Raw genomic sequence first — 6,531 nt, 5'->3', positions numbered from 1 at the left:
TGAGTTATGGACCGAATCTGCTTTAATATTATTTGTAATAACTCAAGACCTAATCCAAAATAGCTAGTCGGAAGGTATTATTTGGGTTTATTGATCCTGTATAAGCATTTAATATCTTTTCAGCGAATAACTAATGTAAAACTAAATACACGTCTGCATGGATTCTTATAGGTATATTCTTTAACCTATACCTTTTTTGATTAACTTGAATGATGATAACATAATGGACATGAGGTAGAGTGTACACGAGTGCCGCTCAAGGTGCAAGTAAGAAGGTTTGTACTTTGTACCAAGACAACTAAGAATAGGGTTTATAGTTGCTCAAATGGGAATGAATAAATTCTTCTATATCTTGGAACTTGGAAACGAAGCAACGCATTGGTTACGGGCATATTGACCTCTGACCATTGGGTGGAGATGGATTAGATCGGCAGAAAGGTGCACGTTGCTTGCACGTGATGAGATGCAAAAAGCTGCAGGTATACTTTAGGGAGGGCATTGCCCGGGGAGACCAAAATAAGACTTCCACGAAAGCGACGATTCCTACTTGCACGATTATAACCTCGTTATTTAAAAAATTATCTCACAATTAAGACAGGCCGCAATGCAAATAAATGAATAAGAATAGTAATGAATTAATAAAACAAATCTCCATGATAATCCCAGAATTTATTTCTAATAATTTTTTTATCTTTTTCTAAGAAAAATATCCCTGCCTTTACTAATTAAACTAGTTTACATGGTTTCCCAGCTTGATCACATCCTGCTCTCAAAACACTCTGATCTTCTTCATCCGTTTGTGTGCGCAGATTGTGAAGCAACTATTACGCAATCCAACAATGAATTCACTGGAAAAAAATAAATCCTTCTCTCGTGCGAAAGATAGAACCCTTCCCTGGCTTGGTCGATAAAGAGATAGTGGCCTAGTTGTTTCCACTCGTATGAGTACTAACCTTGTGGTTTATATGATCAATTTCTATTGATTTGGTTGGACCTTAGATGATACTTCATGCACGACGGACTTTAAATTGACCTAAATGAATAAAGAATTGTTATAGCAATCTTTGGTGCTTGCTTTGAGTGTAAAGCACTTCATGATAACATGAATAGGGTGCATGGAAAGGGATATCTTTGAGGATAAACGCATAGAAATTCTCTTCAAAACCTTTACCAAATCATTCACCTTGTACCTGGAAAAGCCGTTTCATGACGTGACCCAGTACAAACATGGAATTAATGAATGCAACTTTGGCATGGAGCATGTGCGACGCATGTGCTCACGACAGCGATTTTCTGTATGCTTTGGTCCAGCCTGACATTTTTGCTGCATGTTTCTGGTTGGGACCCGCACACCATGATAGCTATGTGTGATGTGGATCCAAGTGAAGATGAATCAAAGGAAAAATTGAAACTGGCATGGCAATTCTTGGCTTAATATCAAAGAGTAGAGGTATTAGTTAAATAATTGTGGTATCCCAGAAGGTTGGCTTGGAAAATGGTGAGAATTTGTAGGTGCTTGTTCATTATTCCACCATGTTTCCCAAAAGTAAGAACTAGTAGGTAAATAATCATAGTCTATTTTCCTCAAAAAGTATAAAAAAAAATTAATCATAATCTATCTTTTTCTATTTTCCTGCTCTTGTTGTTTTACTGTTTCTATCTTAGCTGTGAAGAAAACGAAAAAAGTAAATTTGATGATGAAGTAAGGCGACTGATCAACAGGCAAATCATCAGTCAAGGGGAAATCAAACACATGATTCGGTTTCCTATTAATATTTTTTGAGGAGGAGATTGGACAGTCCAATCATATCCATAGTACCCTATTAAGATGATATGATGTGCATTTGGTGGAAAACACGAGTTCAACGTCTTGGAGGGGTTGTTGATCTTCCAAATCCAAGATACAGAGGATACCACAATTACAATTTTAATGGTTTTTTTGTAACTTGTGTGTGCTTGTGCTGCATTGAGATATACTGTTTCAAGCATAGTATGCCGTACCAGTCCGAACCGAAGTGTACCTATTCATCTTTTCGTTGAAATTGTTCGTTTGGAAATTTCCCGAAAAGCTAATTATAGGTTCTCCTCTCCATTGGAACAATAGGGCCGTTATTTTAAAATATGTCGTTCACGATACATAAAATATTCAGCCAGAGCCGCTCCCGTATAAGGAGCGAGGTATTGTAAATTATCATTATAAGGATGAGATCAATTCGAAAGCACTTTTTTTCTTATTCTAGCGGACAGAATTCCATTGGTTTAATTTGGGACTCTCCAATGTATCTGTACTAGTTCGGTACCGATATCAAATACGGATGACGTACCGATATTTGGTATGCCAAAAAAATTCTATACCGTACTGTACTGATACTGTGCTAATATGGCATTGGTACTGAATTCGATATTGAAATAGCGAATCTTGGTTTCAAGCATTGTGTTGCATCTTCCTTCCATATATGAAATATCCCACGGACATCAGGGATGAGCTTACCTGTAAGAAATAATCGTAATTCTGCTCTACAGATCTAAAGTAGGTTGACTACCTCATGGCAGCATAAAAGAAACTTTCCAAAAAACTTCTTGGAACCAGCAATTGCGCTTAAATGAACGTATACGGTTAGAGATGTATAAATGAACGTATGCAGGATTACAGACTTAAAATTCAGGGATACAAGAAATAGACATGTATTTTTTTTAAAGGAGGACATGTAGTTAATATTTGATTTTTGAAAAAAAAAAAGATTATTTTTTCTCTGTCAATTCAAATAACAGAAATTTACGCTATATGGTTAGCCAGCTACTAATACATAAGCTTAATTTCAAAGATGAAGAAATGAAAGCCTATAGCAGAACAATGCGGCATCAACACCGGGATCAACTCCAACATCTTCAACAGCCCTGGCTTGCATTTTCTGGTAATTGGGAAGTTTTAGTGGAATGGGTCAAGTATATTAAAATATTGTACCACTCCTGCATAATGAACCACTTAATAAATTGAATGGATCAGACCCACCAATGTACACCAGCACAAGTTTCACTCAGAAAGCTGAAACCAAGCACTAGGATTTTGCCTTTTCCAACCCTGAGGGGATACAACGAAGGTACAGCAAACTTCAAATAAACTAAATTGGATAGTTATTTTCAAAAAAAGTCAGATCCTAAACTGCATGATAGATGACAGTGAGTATTGCCAAAAAAAAAGAAGTAACCATTGGAACACATTATACCCTGCGGAAGACATTTAAAACAAATACAATTAGGACTCTAGGTTATGTTTTCATTCTCCTGTAGACAATTAAGTCACTTGTTTCTATTTGTTCATGCTAGAGTCATTAACTAAAGTGACAAATTTTGGCTGACTTGTACAGGTATTTGATTCCGCGAAGAGAACTGCAGTGTGTGGCCAAATATTTCCTGAGCTGAATCACACTGCAAAGGAAATCACCAACTACCACCAATCACACTTTTAAGTATGGACCGTCGCGAGAATGTCAATTAGCTAACAAGATGGCATATGGAAAATGAAGCAAAAAGTTCTCCAGAATTTCTAGCATTCTCATGCTTCTCTATTTTCATGCTACTTAAAATCAAATAGCAGTATAGAGTTATGGATGGGTTCCCCCTTCCTTCTCATTTTTTTTTTAAATAAAAGGAAAAAAATGAAGAAATTAAGAAGAATAGCGGTGGAAAGTAAATGATGTAGGAGAGTTTATTATGTGAGTCATTGGGCCCCTTGTAAGCAGGTCAAGAGGAGGAGTGAATAGGGGATTAAAGAAAGGGAGAAACACTTGTCGAGGTCACCTTCATAGTAGAACATGGTGAAGGGGATGACGAAGAAGACGAGGAGGGCGTGGGCGACGTAGACGAAGAGCCAGTTCTCCCTCTGGATCTCTTCGAATTCTTGATCTCTCTTTGAGCTTTCTCTTCTTCGGAGAGGAAGGAGAAAGGGAATGAGATCTCGATCTGAGAGCGGCGTGGGAGCGTATTCTTCTCGCGGGCTCACTCGAGGCGCGAGAGGCGGGAGGGAGAAGTAGCGATTTTGGCGGGGGTTGGGTTCGTTGGGACCTGGGACCTGGGAGAGCGTGTTCGCTCCAAATACCAAGTCAAAGCCCAACTATTTTGGGCATTTCGCTTTCGGAGCCCAAGCATCGTCCATGGGCCTAACATATTTTAGGATCTGGATCAAGGCTTCGAGTTGTCGAATACACTCGAGGCCCAATAGTGTTTGGACCTACTAGGCTCCCCGGAACCGGTGTTAAAGCGGCTTTCAAGCCCATATAAACCGCTTTGATGTCTTGCTATCAAACCCGGTTCACCTCGTTACTTGTGACTTGAGGAGGATTCGTAGGCTGTGAAAGAGAAAATAATATTTACCATTTGATGATCAACAGCCATCCATCAAATATTCGTTAAAATATTATGCACGAGGATCCTAATATTATGTTAAAATTCGAGTAATCAATAGCTAATTTCTCTCTTGAATCCGAGGAAATATATTCTGCACCTCTCATAAGGACTTTTTTTCTCGGAAAAGATCCCGGATTCAAATTTTAGCGGCGTCAAACTTAGAGAATGTACACTAACAATCTCATCCATCCCACGTGCTGTTTGCTGAATCCTGTCCTTTTGCTATGCAATGGAAATAATGTGCAATATTCATAACATGTTAATTTTCTCTATTAGATAGCACAAAAGCTTATGCTTAATGAACCTTATTTTGACGGCTCCAGATCCTCTATGGTTCATATTTTACACTACAGGGAGTTGCGCATGCTCGGATAGCTGCCACACGCTCATCTCGCACACTCTCTGAACCTCATCATTGGTTTCTCTAACACACGGTTGAGAGATTGTACGAGAGCCTCCCCATTCCTACACGAATAATACTATGGTTACCGATCAACATGCAGAGTATTTTACGGTACTAAACATGCACGTAACGAAGACTCGTCCCATAAGACCCGGGACATAATTCCACCACAAAAGCCCGATGTCATCGAAGGATGACAACCGGCAACGTGTCCACGCCCAGCCCTGATGACCCAAGAGACCATGTGGTGCTTAGCTGGGCAAATAAATTCCACATGACCTACCGACCCCTTGCTTTGGCACGTGTGCCAACAGTAGCTACCGTTCATTCCTCCTCCATTAAACCTACAAAGCGAAAGCAAAGTTGCAAGCTTCTAACTCTATTCCTGCTATATTCTATTCATGCTGAATTAATTGCTAAGAACCCTCCGTCATAAATTAATTATATGAAGATATTAGCAATTCAGCATAGATGAAAGAAAATTAGTTTGTATATGTGCGAAGGTTTGGAAGGTCAGAGCACTGAAGGGGAGGAAACCTTATGCCTTGTTCCAGACGGTAGAGACAAAAGAGAGAGCAGTCGGGAGAACGGAAGCGTGACAATCGGATGCTCATGGAGGACCCCAGGAGCATGCGATGCGTGCCATCTTCGCAGGGGACGACTTATCACAATCCAAAGCAACTCACGTGTTAACAGTGGATCGATGATAGGCGACAGATTTGATTGGGCCTAGCTTGAAGGGTGGTCATTGTTTTTTTTTTTTTTTTTTAAGCTTTAGGTTATTGCGAGACGTCACCTTCAGGATTACCGTTCGGATCGCGATTTTTTTTTTTCTCAATGTCATATTTTTTTTCTGAAATATTAATACCTAAATATATAATATTTGAGAAAATAATTTTTATATATTTAATCGATAACAAAAAAAAATAGCGCGTTCCATATTGACTTATAATTAGTTGAATATTTATTTTTTAAAAAATATATGTAAAATATTTATTATACTAATAACATGGAAAAATATATTATCATATTCTATCGAAAAATTTAAGGGCACTTTAAAAAAATTATTCTAATTTTCAGTCGATAGAAATTGGACTCTTCTATATTTCATATAGTTTTTTTTTTTTACATAAAATGTGAAAATCTTATTTTCATAAGAACACTATTTTTCTATTTCTTTTTTCTTGAAAACTCCAATTGAATATGAAGTATCTCTTTACTTTTCAATTGATCATACTTTTTTGTCTTCTAAAGTTTAAGACATATTTCCAAGACCCGGTGCAACTGAATGTCAGCCGGCAGATACAAGTCCGAGTGGTGCAAAATCATACAAGTTTTGAGCCAAAATAATAAAACTGGCAAATTGATATTGAAAGCATGAAACAAGGAAGCATGGCAGAAAGAGTGCTGAATTATGATCAATGTTGTGAAACCAGCCTCCTAGACTCCATGGCTTCACTTCATGTTTTTATTTGAAAAGAAGTTTTTCTATGCCTGATAGTATCCTACTAAGATGTCTTCACTTCATGTTTTTATTTGAAAAGAAGTTTTTCTATGCCTGATGGTATCCTACTAAGAGGGTATGTGTGCAACTATTCTTGTAACCTCGTTTAAATTATTAAGGCTATAGAAGGAAAGACATGGTCGGGTAGCTAGAACATGGCAATTTCCCCTGCCTACAAGATTACAAGAGAAAACTTGATTCAACACAGGGTGGCCTG

This window comes from Phoenix dactylifera, chromosome 3, assembly GCF_009389715.1.
Source record: "Phoenix dactylifera cultivar Barhee BC4 chromosome 3, palm_55x_up_171113_PBpolish2nd_filt_p, whole genome shotgun sequence".
NCBI lineage: Eukaryota > Viridiplantae > Streptophyta > Magnoliopsida > Arecales > Arecaceae > Phoenix > Phoenix dactylifera.
The sequence above is the reverse complement of the archived record's forward strand: the minus strand, read 5'-3'. Positions refer to the sequence as shown.